Source organism: Crocuta crocuta, unplaced genomic scaffold (genome assembly GCF_008692635.1).
Source record: "Crocuta crocuta isolate KB4526 unplaced genomic scaffold, BGI_CrCroc_1.0 scaffold24, whole genome shotgun sequence".
Taxonomy (NCBI): domain Eukaryota; kingdom Metazoa; phylum Chordata; class Mammalia; order Carnivora; family Hyaenidae; genus Crocuta; species Crocuta crocuta.
This window is the reverse complement of record NW_027530974.1, coordinates 15,199,758-15,212,986: the sequence shown is the minus strand read 5'-3', so window position 1 is coordinate 15,212,986 and position 13,229 is coordinate 15,199,758. Positions and strand designations below refer to the sequence as shown.

The 13,229-nt window shown below is 40.7% G+C and overlaps 1 long non-coding RNA gene across 1 annotated transcript; it reads left to right on the top strand.

Moving 5' to 3' along the window:
• The first annotated feature begins 6,179 nt into the window (after positions 1-6,179).
• LOC144236383 (uncharacterized) lies at positions 6,180-11,219 on the top strand. Its single transcript, XR_013336510.1, has 4 exons — positions 6,180-6,363; positions 6,783-7,053; positions 9,565-9,677; positions 11,050-11,219. It is a non-coding gene; the product is annotated as an uncharacterized LOC144236383 (long non-coding RNA).
• The last annotated feature ends 2,010 nt before the right edge of the window (positions 11,220-13,229 follow it).

Below are 13,229 nucleotides of genomic sequence, written 5' to 3'. Positions count from 1 at the left end.
AATGTTTTTGTGTGTGCACACACTCTTTCAGATAGATGGTATATAGATGGATAGATGATAAATAGGTATAGATAGAGAGATGATAGAAGGATAGATAGATGATAGATTGATAAACAGATGATTAATGATAGATAGATAGATAGATAGATAGATATGCATATATTTTGCTGAATCATTTAAGTCATATAAGCTGAGGTGTCCAACTGGTTCACTGGGTAGTGCATGTGACCCTTGATCTCAGAGTCATGAGTTCAAGCCCCATGTTGGGAATAGATATTACTGAAAAATAAAATCTTAAAAAAGCAAGTTGTATAAGGCCGCATGCATTATGACACTTCATGTCTACGTTCCTTAGACCAGTTTCCTGGCTTTTTATTTTTGTTTTTCGTATTGTTCACAATGTTTAAACCATTTGTTCAGCAGAATCTCATTCTCTGTGGATTTACCTGATCGATTCCTGATGTTTATACTTAGAATTAACATCCTCCGTAGAATAATTTTTATTTATTTTATTTTTTTATTAAAAAAATTTTTTGTAATGTGTATCTTTGAGAGAGAGAGAGAGAGAGACAGAACATGAGCAGGGGAGAGGTAGAGACAGAGGGAGACACAGAATCTGAAGCAGGCTCCAGGCTCTGAGCTGTCAGCACACAGCCCGATGCAGGGCTCAAACTCATGAACTGCGAGATCATGACCTGAGCCGAAGTTGGACGCTCAACTGACTGAGCCACCCAGGCGCCCCCATAGAATAATTTTTATATGATAAAGTGTGTCTCAGGCATCACAGCAGGAGACAAGTGATGTCATTTTTACTTACCGGTGAAGGTAATTCTGATCCCTGGGTTCAGATCTCTTGTTTGCCAGATTTAAAAATTTTCTTTTTCTTTTGCAATTAATAAATGAATCTATAGGTCCAGACTTTTGACATTGTGTAAGTGTTCTGTGTGCCAACAACCTTTTACTCAATGATTTTAGCATCCGTTAATCTTCTTGCTTGAATTACTGCTGTGGTTATTTGTGCCCCCTTTTTCATTGCCTACTACGCTAGCTAGGAAATATAATACAACATTCAGTAAGTATTAATAATAGGAATCTATGTCTCTATCCTGATCTCAGAAGGGAAATGTTCATTATTTCACCATCAAATATAATGTTTGCTGTAGTTTTGTGTTTTTTTTTTTTTTGGCCATTCTTTATCATCTAGAGAGCATTTTTTTGTTTGCTTTTTAAAGAACCATGAATGGGTGTTGGATTTTACTAATTTTTCTTACTGTAGCTATCAAGATAATTATATAATTCTTCTCCTTTTTAATGTTAACACTGTGAATTATATTGATAAGATTTTCAAATTTTAAACCAACATTCTTGGACTAGAAACTTACTGTTTAGTTTACAAATATTGAAACATTTTTAGTTATATCTTTATTAAGTCCTGGCTTAGTTATGTCGGGAAACATATCCTGAGTGATTAAAATCTCTGAATATTAATGAGACCTGATTTGTGGACCAGCAAATGGCTAATTTTGATAGATGTTTCTTATACACTTGAATACACACACGTATGTGTAGTCTACTCTTATGAGGTAGGGTGTTCTATATATCCCAAACGATATAAGTGCATTAATTATGTTGTTCAGATTCTCTATGTCCCTCCTGATATTTTTCCCACTTGACCTTCCAGTTACTGAGAGGGGGGTGCTAAATTTTTTCATTATGATTGTGGATTTGTCTCTTTTTTCTTTATTTCTGTCAAATTTTTATTTATATATTCTGAAATCATGTGATTGAGTACATAAAAGCTTACAATTATTATATATTTCATCCCTATTTATATCTATTAATATTTTTCACCTTCAAGTTTACTTTGCCAGATGTTGGGAGAATGATACCCGCTTTCTTTTGCTTAGTGTTTTATGATATTGAATATTAAATCTTTGAAAAACAACTTCTTTTTGTTCTTAGAGTGTGAAAAACATTTTTTGCAAGATATAAAATTTAGGTTGGCAGGTATTTTCTTTCATTACTTAAAAAATGTCATTCTGTTGTCTTCTGGTTTCCAACACTTGTGATGCATCTTAATATTCTTTCTTAGATAATTCCCTTCTTTTCTCCCACTGAGAACAAATAGAGAATCTGTTTTAAGACACAAGATAGATACTAAACCATTGAGGAACTATAGGGCCAAATCTGGAACAGGAAAGAACCTCAGAGAATTGGCCTCAGTATTTGTATTTTCTCCTGGAGGCATCTGTTGATTTCATAGGGGCAGCTGAGAGTCTGAGAAAAGCACTCCTCTGACTCAGAAATCTAGAAGGACAAAAAAAATAAAAGTCGAGATCATCACCTGCCAAGGATGGGGAACTCCCTGGTAACGCTCACCTGATCTTAGGGTTGAGACCCTGAAGAACTTTATCTTAGGAGGATGAGTAGATCAGAAATAAGACCAGTTTTGAATCATCTCAGTATCTGATTGCGTCAATGTAATCTGGAATTGCTAATGCTTTAGCCCCAGCCAGTTAGAGGTAAATATAAGTCTCTCTGTAGGAAGATAGCATCATGCGAAACATAACAACATCTTTATCATTATTACAACTTTCATATGTAGTGTTCCACAAAATAAAAATCAAACAGTCACCTGGAGAGATAATATAACATGGCAAAAATACCTCAAGAGAAGTGATAAAAGTAGAGGTACATCTACAGATAACAGACTATCAGATAAGGTTTAAAATATTCAGAAAAAAATTATAAATGCAGATAAGAATTTTGACAGGTGAATGGAAAACATGACAAGAACGAGATGAGGGGCTCCTGGGTGGCTCAGTCAGTTGAATGTCTGACTCTTGATTTTGGCTCAGGCCATGCTCTCATGGGTTTGTGAGATCGAGCCCCATGTTGAGCTCTGTGTGTGTGTTTGTGAGATTGAGCCCCGCTTGGGCTCTGTGCTGACAGCACAAAGCCTGCTTAGGATTCTCTCTCTACTCCTCCTCTGCTCACCTGCTCCCTCTCTCAAAATAAATATATAAACATTAAAAAAATAGAAAAGAACCAAATGATAATTTCAGAAGTAAAAAAAATATAATAGTTGAAGTTAAGAGCTCAGTGGATGATTTTATGAGCGAATTAGATGAAAAGAGGATTAATGAATGAAAAGTAAATCATAAGAAAATCTCCATACTGAATCCCAGAGCAATAAGAGTAACAAAAATGGAAAACAAGAAAGAGTATGAGATGTAGGGCATACAGAGGAAAAGTCAACATCTATATTATGTCGGAGTTTGGAAAAGGAAGGAGATGAAGGGGCAAACACAATGTCTCAGAATTAAAAATAAACAAAAAACCCAAACCACGAAAGACATCAAGCCACAGATTTAAGAAACACTAAAAATTTTAGGTCTGATAAATATAAATCAAACCATATCTAAGCATATCCCAGTAAGACTGCTGAAAAACAAAAAGAAAAAATCTTGCAAGCAGTAAGAGAGGAAACAATGTGAGTAACAGTTGAGTTTTCAACAAAACGTGGAAGCCAGGGGCCAGGAGCAAGAGAACGTCAAAGTTCTCAAGTAAAATAACCAACTGCTGGTTTTGGCTGGACTCACTCAGACATCTGGAGCTGAGTGGGGGTGGGTCTGCTCCTTCTGTCTTTCATCCTCTTCCTGGGTCTAGCAGGCTAACTTGAGAATGTTCTTCTCATGGTAATGGCAGAGGAACAAGATAGCAAACAGATACACAAGAGCACCTTTTAAACTTTGCTCTTGCCACGTTCTTAAGACTCCATTGGCCAAAGCAAGTCACATGACTAGACGCCTACTCAAAGAAAGGGGAAGTACATTCTGCCACTTGATGGGAAGGGCTGTGAAGTCATGTGGGAAAGTGGAAGGCTACACAAAGGGGTAAAGAGTTGGAGCCATCAATGTAATGCATCACAAAGTAACTAGGGAGGAAGAGCTATACAGATTCATTTTTGTAGGTTGTTTTCTCTGGACAGAATGAATCAGGAATATTTACATAAATAGTTGTAGCTGTTGTATAAGAAGTGTTCAGACACTCTTTCAGTTGCTGCTTTCAGAAAGCAGAGGCTTCATACCACAGATGCTTTAACGAAACTAAGAGAAATTCCTTTTGCAGGACAGGAGGTAAATTAAATGAAAGGGGAAAAATTGTGTTTACTCCTTAAAACATGAGAATGATAGTTAATTACGATGAAGTAAAACAATTAGATGTGGATTTGGGTAACATCAGGCATTATGTAGAATTAGGTGAGAAATTTAAAAAAATACAAAGGGGCACCTGGGTGACTCAGTTGGTTAAGTGTTAGACCCTTGATTTCTGCTCAGGACATGATCTCATGGTTTGTGAGTTCCAGCCGTGCATCGGGCCCTGTGCTGAGGGCATGGAGCCTGCTTGGGATTCTGTCTCTCCTTGTCTCTGTCCCTCAACTGCTTGTGCTCTTTTCCCCTTCCCCTCAAAATAAATAAATAAACTTTAAAAATATATACAGAAGCTACTCTTTCCCAGGCTTACTATTGCTAAATTGACCTATAATCCCAAAAGAATATGGCAGAGAAGGCATAAAATTTCAATGTATTAAGACACTGGGGCTGTTCCCGCCCCTTTCTATTTAGAAAGGAAGCAAAATAGATTCCAGTACGTATGAACACTTGTACTTGGTAATGTAGGGATAGAGCAGAATGTCCAGGACCAAAATTAGCTGAAGTGGTCCCTGGAAGGGTTTGCTGGGCATTACAGGCAGGGTGAGGGAAAGCAGTGCTTAGTACACAAGCCCATTATGTGCCCTGAACAGTAGCTAGCTGCCCAAGAATACACTTCCTTTGAGATTTGTGTTCTCTTTAAAAATTCATGTAGGGGCGCCTGGGTAGCTCAGTCAGTTAAGCATCCAACTTCAGCTCAGGTCATGATCTCATAGTTTGTGAGTTCGAGCCTCACGTCGGGCTCTGTGCTGACAGCTCAGAGCCTGGAGCCTGCTTCGTATTCTGTGTCTTCCTCTCTCTCTGCTCTTCCCCTGCTCATGCTTTATCTCTCCCTCCTTCAAAGATAAACATTAAAAAATATTTTTAAAAATCATGTAAATTTTGTGTTCTCCTGCATCATAAACCTATGTTTGTTTTTCAATAAAAAATCTTGTCTTAGCTTACTAATCTTAAGGTATCACTTAAGACTTAGGAAAAAGTGCCACATCTATGCTAAGGCTTGGAGAATTTCCTGGCACCTGAAATTATATCCACTTAGGACTAGGGAGATTTGTTTAAGAATCTCAGGTGATAGATAGTGTTGAGGTCAGGAGGACTGGGTTTTACTCTTGCCTCTGCCCAGTTTAGGCTAGTTTTGGAGAAGTTATTTGAACTCTAGAAGGGGTCTCAGTTTCCTTGCCTGTAGGCAGAGATTGATGGAGACCATCTCCAAGGTTCCTTCCAGTTCTGAGCCTCCGTGAATCTCTTCCAGGTTTTCAGGTGAGTTTAATCTTGGTATTTGCCTATGAGCTCTCTTACCATCACCGAAGCATGGCTGGGGCTCATCTTAATGACCCATCTTTGAGGAAAGAGCCAACTTTACCTTACAAGCTGACCATACCAATTGGTTGAGTCTTCTTTCCCTGCGACCAGGCATGGGTTCTCATTATAGAACAACACAGAGGCAGCAAACAAAGGCAGGATAGGAATGAAGGTACCCCAAACAATCAAATTAGAGGCAACGCTGAAGTTTTTCCTTTACTGGATTAAATTAACATACTTTTCATGGGGCGTTTGATGGACTTTGGCCTACTAACAGATGCAGGGCTTTTGGGTTTGTTTGTTTGTTTTTGTCTGATTCCATCAGCTTTGAAACTGAGAATGGAAATGAGACACCTGCATTAATAAAACAACAAGGTGGGGTTTGGACACTTAAACTAAACAAAAGAAATTGGACCTGGGAGTGAATTACTTATTTATGGCATCTCCTGTCAAGCTACCTAACCGTCCTGTGAGGCCTGGGATGATCTCTTTGTTGGTCCTTAAGGTGTGTGTGTGTGTGTGTGTGTGTGTGTGTGTGTGTGTGTGTGGTGCTCTGTGATGGCTTGTGGTTTAGGTCAATGGTGAGCTGGTTATGGGAGCCTTTTTGTCCGAAGCATCCATACAAGGAAGTGTGTTCCTCCCTCCCTCTTTTCTTGAAGGCATTCTAGAATCTAGCTCATGATAAGCAGAAGATATGTTCAGGAATTTCAAGAGATGATATATCCAGGAGGCAGTGACAAAATTAAGACAAACTGAAGCAAGGCCGATGGCCTCCACTCTGAGAAAATCCTGAGGAGCTGGTGGCCGCTTGATTTCTTGCATCCATTATAAGTGACCTGGGAAAAGCGTACGTGAGTAACACGGCATTGGGCAGAACTTCCCTGCTAAGGATCGCAGGGTACAGAATGACCAAAATGGTCTCATTCATCTCTGGTTTCTACCTACAAGGATTCTCATATAACCTTGTATGTTTAATGTCATTTAAATAAAGATCACCTTGAAACTAATGTGCTCTCTCAGAGCAGTAGAATTTCATAATCTCAAATAGATTCTTAATAGGGTTTTTTATGTATATACACACATATACTATGAAACATAAGTCTTGCTATTATATATCTGTAACTCCACGCTTACTTAAACTCAAGCTCGTTAAGGCTGTATACGGGCACATCTCATATGGACAACATTTACATAAGCATGCACAACTTTTGTCTTGGTGTAAAATCAATTCTGCCAAAGAGCATCTTCTCCTTGTCTTCTCACTAGGAAGAAAGGGTCAGATAGAGGGATAGAAGAGAATCCCGCAGAAGAAACACCAGTCTCTCCACCACTTTGCCAAGAAGTCATGCTTTCCAATTCTGATCCACAGAGGTATGATGAGAAAACTTCTCATGGTGCTGACAACAGAGGGTATGGAGCCCAACGCTGAGGAGACAGCAAAGGGTCACCAAGACCCAAGAGTCAAAGGGCCCCAGAGATGTGGCCGTCAGTTGCCAGGCTGGTGGGGCAGGTGTCTACTGGCTTCTTCAGCAGGAAGGTGAGCAGGATCAGAGAGATTTGAACCCTAAGACCATTGCTTGTTGACAAGGCTCCAAGGTGGAGCTCCTGATAGAAAGTGGGATAAGGGGTGTCCCTTCACCTCCTGAGAGCAGCCCCTGATACAGCTGCCACATCCACTCAACTTCTCCTTATCCTGGCCCCTTCCAGCTATCCAAGTTGACCAGTCCCATTCCTGGCTGTGCTTTCCTCCTTAGCCATCCTGGGCTTCAGGATCAAGTATTTCAAGCAAGTTTTCAGCACGGCCCCATTTTCTCTCCTCACCGATGCCACCCACCTCAGCCAATCCCGTCCATCCCTTACCTAGGAAGGGCGCAACCATTCGTTTCTTCAGTCCCTGGCCCCAAGGTGAAAACTTCTACTGGGAAAAAGCCCCCAAACCAAAAGCAAGACCTAAACCAGATGCTAGAGCAAGACTGGCTCCACACCTTTGTGTAATTCCTGGCCCGTTCTTATCTTCTCATGCCTGCCCAGAAGTTTCACCCATTTCCCAAGGCAGCGATTTTAGAACATCATTTCTTCCTCTTCCTTTTTTTAAAAGTTTATTTATGTATTTTTAGAGAGAGTGAGAGAGAGCGAGAGAGAGCATGCACACATGGGGGAGGGGCAGAGAGAGAGGAAGAGAGAATCCCAAGGAGGCTCTGCCGCACTGGCACCCAAATGGGGGCTCAAACTCGCAAACCCATGAGATCATGAATTGAGCCTAAATCAAGAGTTGGATGCTCAACCGACTGAGCCACCCAAGCGCCTCTCAGAACATCCCTTCTTATCTTGAATCTTGAATCTACCCTGAGCCTCTCAGTCCCACCAGACGGCTCTGGGTCCCACTTCACTGAGAATAATAAAGTCACTACATGGCCAGAGATCCCTTCAAGCCTCCTCCATCCAGCTCTGTCTCTATCTGTCTTTCTTTTCTCCACTCTGAACGTTGGAGTTCTCTGTCCCCTCAAGGCTCACCTTCTGATACACTCTCAATTCTCTGCTGCCTCTCTTTTTTGGTGCTTGTTTTATCCATTAGTTTTCTCTTCTGCATTTTCAGTGCCCTTATTTAATTCTTCCCTCATCCTGTTGACATATGCAAATCACTGCCATTATTTAAACAAATACAAATCTCTACTTCTCTTCTTTCTTCTGTGGTCACTAACAGCTCTTCTCCTTCCCCACCACCTCATACAGCAAAGTTTGTACTTTCTGCCTCCCTCATCTCCCATTGTCTCAACTCCCTGGGGCCTCGCATTAGCCCCATCATGGTAATGGAAAGCTTTGTCTGTGGTCACACTCCGATGAATGTCCATAACTTTCCTCTCAGTCAAGTGGAAGGAAAGCACCAACTGCTTTGCTTGACAGATTGTGGTGGATCCTGTTCCCGCAGAACCCTTCCCCGCCCCACCTCCCTCCGAGGGATGGAGGCACTTGATCCCCAGCTGCTGGGAAAGTTCCCCACTGAGAGCTTACCTCTGAGTTCTTCCCCAGTGATTGCTCCCAGAGGAAGAGAGCCCCTTACTCAAGGTTACTCTCCACTCCAGAGGCAGTCTGCATTCACTGACTTGTTGATCAAGGGACATCTTTGAAGAACCATCCAAGCTTCAGATCTTTCCACGAGATGGACTGAAACCTTTGTGTCAACTTATTCAAGTTTGATTTCTCCAGCAAAAGGAATTCTGTCCAGTCTAGCTTTCTTCACTTCCCCAACATCTGTTGCTTCTGAGAGCTTTCTCCAATAAACTTCCTGCAAGCAAATGTCTATTTCAGAGTCTGTTTCCTGGAGAACTTTGCATAAGACACAGGAGAAGCCACTTATTTCCCTGGGAAAACTAGTAGTGGAGTCAGAAGTTCCTCTCTTAATCTCAGCTTTTGCCTGTCAGGCTCCTTTGCTGATACATGCTGTCCCAGGAAGCCTGGATCAGGCTGAACCCAAAAATTTAATTTTGCTCAGGCAACAAAGGAAGTTGAGTCCCAAGAGCTAGGTCTTTGTTCAATTTCTTCATTTTTTGAATAATTTTTCTTTATGACAATACCATATCAAAGACTCTACCTTGGAACTATAGTCAAATTTTTAGGAATTAAATTTTTTTAATGTTTATATTTGAGAGAAAGAGAGAGAGAGAGAGAACATGAGTGGGGGAGGGACAGAGAGAGAGGGAGACACAAAATCTGAAGCAGGCTCCACGCTCTGAACTATCAGCACAGAGCCCAACGCAAGGCTTGAACTCACGAACCGTGAGATCATGACCTGATAAAAAATCTGACACTCAACCTACCAGAGCCACCCAGAGGGCCTTCAGAATATCTTTTAAAAAACACAACCAAGTCATGTCACTCCCTTGCTCAGACCCCTTCAGTGATCTTCCATTGCACTTAGACTAAAATCCAAATGCCTTACCATAGCTGCCGGGTTGCAAATGATCTGATGGCCATGTCTGTGCCCTCATGTTCTCACTGTTGCCCACTCTACTCAGACACTGTTCTTCCCTCTGTTCCTCTGATTCAGGGATTTTGTCCTTGCCTAAGCAGGCATGTTAGCGCCTGGTGATTGGATATCTGACTTCTTATCTCTCAGCTCATACATCCAGTCCTCACAGAAGTCCTTCCTGGTCATCCAAGGTAAAATAGCTGTGCCCTTTCTCCCCATGCCACAAACTCTATCTTATTACATTAAACTTTATAAAATGTTTAAATATTTATTTATTATAGGAGAGAGAGAGAGCAGGGGAGGGGCAGAGAGAGAGGGAGACAGAGGATCTGAAAGCGGGCTATTTGCTGGCAGCAGAGAACCCTACTGGTGGCTCGAACTCACCAACTGTGAGATCGTGGCCTGAGCTGATGTTGGATGCCTAACCGACTGAGCCACCCATGTGCCACCATTTTAAATATTTTTTATAGCAATGTAGCATCTGAAATTATTGTGCTTTTAAAATGCCTTTTAAAAGACTTCATTTTTAAGTAATCTCTACACCCAGAGATTGGGGTTCAAACTCACAACCCTGCAATCAAGAGTTACACGCTCCACTGTCTGAGCCAGCCAGGCACCTCTGCTTTTTACATTTTTTATTTCTGCCCTCCTTTGGACTAGGGTGTAAGTTTCAGGGGCGTAGGCACATTGTCTATCCTGACCGTTGCTTCCTCCCTCACTGACAATAATATTTATAGACACTCACACATAAACAGTCAACAGACACTGAAGTAAGTAATTTAAAATCCGGGAATATTGGCTTAACATATAAAATACGTATGTTCCATTGCACTGACTTACGATGTAAAATATGGCTGTATCTTTTTTGATATTCAGAGTAACACAATTCCCTCTCTTCTTACCCAGATATTCTGGTTAATTTTTTTCTCTTTTTGTGGACCCATTTCTTATTTTTCCACCCCGCTTCTCCGTGAACCTGGGCACTCCTGGCTAGTCCTGTGTCTTCTCTGGCCATTGTCTAGTAGCACTCAGGAGATAATGCAGTGGCCTCCCGGACAAGTGGGGTGCTCTTGATGACAGCCGGGGGACATCAGTGCACGTGGAATGCATTGGCCATAGGAGCAGAATTTCTCTCTGGCATCCGTAACTTGCATCGTGACTTCTGAGAACAAGACAACTTGTTGATTGAAAATTCCGGCTGGATAGGTATCCTAGGAGGACCATAGCAACAATTTTTCCGTATTCCCTCTGTGTTCGAGGTCTCACAGATGATTCTCCTATGGGACATCATCAGAGCATTTCAAGGGAATGTTCCCTTGGATTCACAGATTGCCTTAAACAGCATATTTTCAGAAGATAGAACTTCCCTGCTCTATTATCTAAGCTCTTTTTGCCATATTGAGTTCTACCTCCTGATGAGATCTATATGCTTTTCTGAACCTCTGCAAATAACTAAGGCTCAGTAGGTATTCATTCGAACTAATATTTTAAAATGCTTTCATTTTGTCTCTTTCTTGCCGAAAGCCTTTTGCTCTTTGTTCTTTCTCTGCCTGCCCTTTCAAGGTCCTCAGAGATGGATCTCAGAAGCCTTAATGACTGGGACTCTTCTCCTATCTGACTTGCTGCCCCAGGAGCCCATCGGTCCTCCACACTTCTGCAGACCCTTGCTCGTGTTTTTTTTCATACATGGAATAAAGTCCCTTGACTCCAAAGCAGGAAGAGCTGAAAGAATTTCTGTGACCGGTAATGAAGTTTAGCTTTAGGGGTCCTCACCAGCACTGGCCCTTTCTAAGGCTCTGGGAGAGACCTCCACATGGTCATTGCAAAATTAGCAAAAATAAGATATTTTAATTAAAAACAACAAGACAAATCTTTTTTTCCCCTTATCATTGGGTGGTGATGGGTGACATTTTGGGGACCCAGCTTGGAGGAAGTTAAGTTGGAAAGACATTTTGTTTAGATTTATTAGAAAATACATATATGGTGGACAATCACTTCTATGTATTGTTAGGTTATTGCTGGCCACTCTGGTGTACGAATAACTCTTAGGAATCTCCTGTTGGTCACTCAGTTATCTCCCTGGGCAGGGCCAGGGGGTCAATTAAGGTATGCATGTCTCTTTGGGTACCCAGCACCAGAAATACATGAATAGTGAAAGAGAAACAAGTTTTGAAATGCATGGAGCCAGAAGGTACTCTGTGGAAAATTCTTCCACTCGCCAAATGTAGAAAAATGTGAGCCAAGTATTTGGTTCTCACGGATGCCTAGTCAAAACAGGAGTTCTTTCTGGAATGTAGAAGTTCCTTCTTTTCCGTGGGGGATACGTTCCAAGACCCCCAGCAGATGCCTAAAACTGTGGATAGTTTCAAACTCCATATGTACTATGTTTTTTTTCCCTATACATACATTATGATAAAGCTTAATTGATAAATTAGGCACAGTAAGAGATTTATAACAATAATAGAACAATGATAATAGTATATTGTTATCAAAGTTATGTGAATGTGGTGTTTCTCTTTCAAAATAGCTTATTGGGCTGTGTTCACCCTTCTCCATGTGATGATGTGAGATGATAAAATATTTCCATGATGAGATGCAATGAGGTGAATGACGTAGGTGTTGTGATGTAGCATTAGGCTACTGGAGACCTTCTGAAGACATGTCTGAAGGAGGGTCATCTCCTTTTGGACTATGGTTGACTGCAAGTAACTGAATCTGTGGAAAGCAAAACCACAGGTAAGGAGGGGACCACTGAGGACTCAATGATAGAGTGTACATAATTACACACGCACTCTACATATTCTTTACTATTTTACAGCAATCGCATGAAATAGAAGTAATGAGGATTCTCGTAGTTGTAGGACATAATCCTGTAGCAGTACTATAAACAGCAAGTGTATCTGTATGTGAAATCATATGTTTTATGCATCCCAACTGCCAATAATAAAAAGCAAATTTCAATTAACCCTGCTAGAAGAATGGTGGAGTTATCGTTGTATTTACTCTTCTAGGAAGTGTTATAAAACCCACGTCGGATGAAGTGACAAAGAGTATATAGTCAGAAAATGTAGAGAGAAATACTGGAGACATATGTCAGGCAATTAAATATAAAATAATATGTTATATTTTTAGATTTTTTTTTGCCTGTTTAAGTTTTGAATTTATAGTGCTTCCATATACCTGATTCATGTATATATGAATATATTCATTCATGGATTTTATTATGTTCTTAAAACAGTGCCCCAAAATTATAAAATCTTGAACCTCTTCTTGAATATTTTCCTGGCAAAAAAGCAAAACAATTTATTATCTCAGTAAAGTATCTCAACACAAAAATTCCCATTAATTGAGTGCTTGCTGTGGGTCTGACATTATTCTAGGCATTTTATTTGTTTATTTTATTATTTTTTTTAACATTTATTCATTTTTGAGAGAGAGGGAGAGAGACAGAATGTGAGCAGGGGAGGGACAAAGAGAGAGAAAGACCCAGAATCCAAAGCAGGCTCCAGACACCGAGCTGTCAGCACAGGGCCTGACGCAGGGCTTGAACTCATGATCCATGAAATCATGACCTGAGCTGAAGCTGGATACTTAACTGATGGAGCCATCCCAGAGCTCCTATTCTAGGCATTTTATTTATTCTCTTATTTAATCCTTGTGACAACAGTATGGGCTGATGTTCTCATTTCAGTGAGCTACAGAAAAATAAAGTTATTTACTCTGGGTCACACAGTTCAAACTCA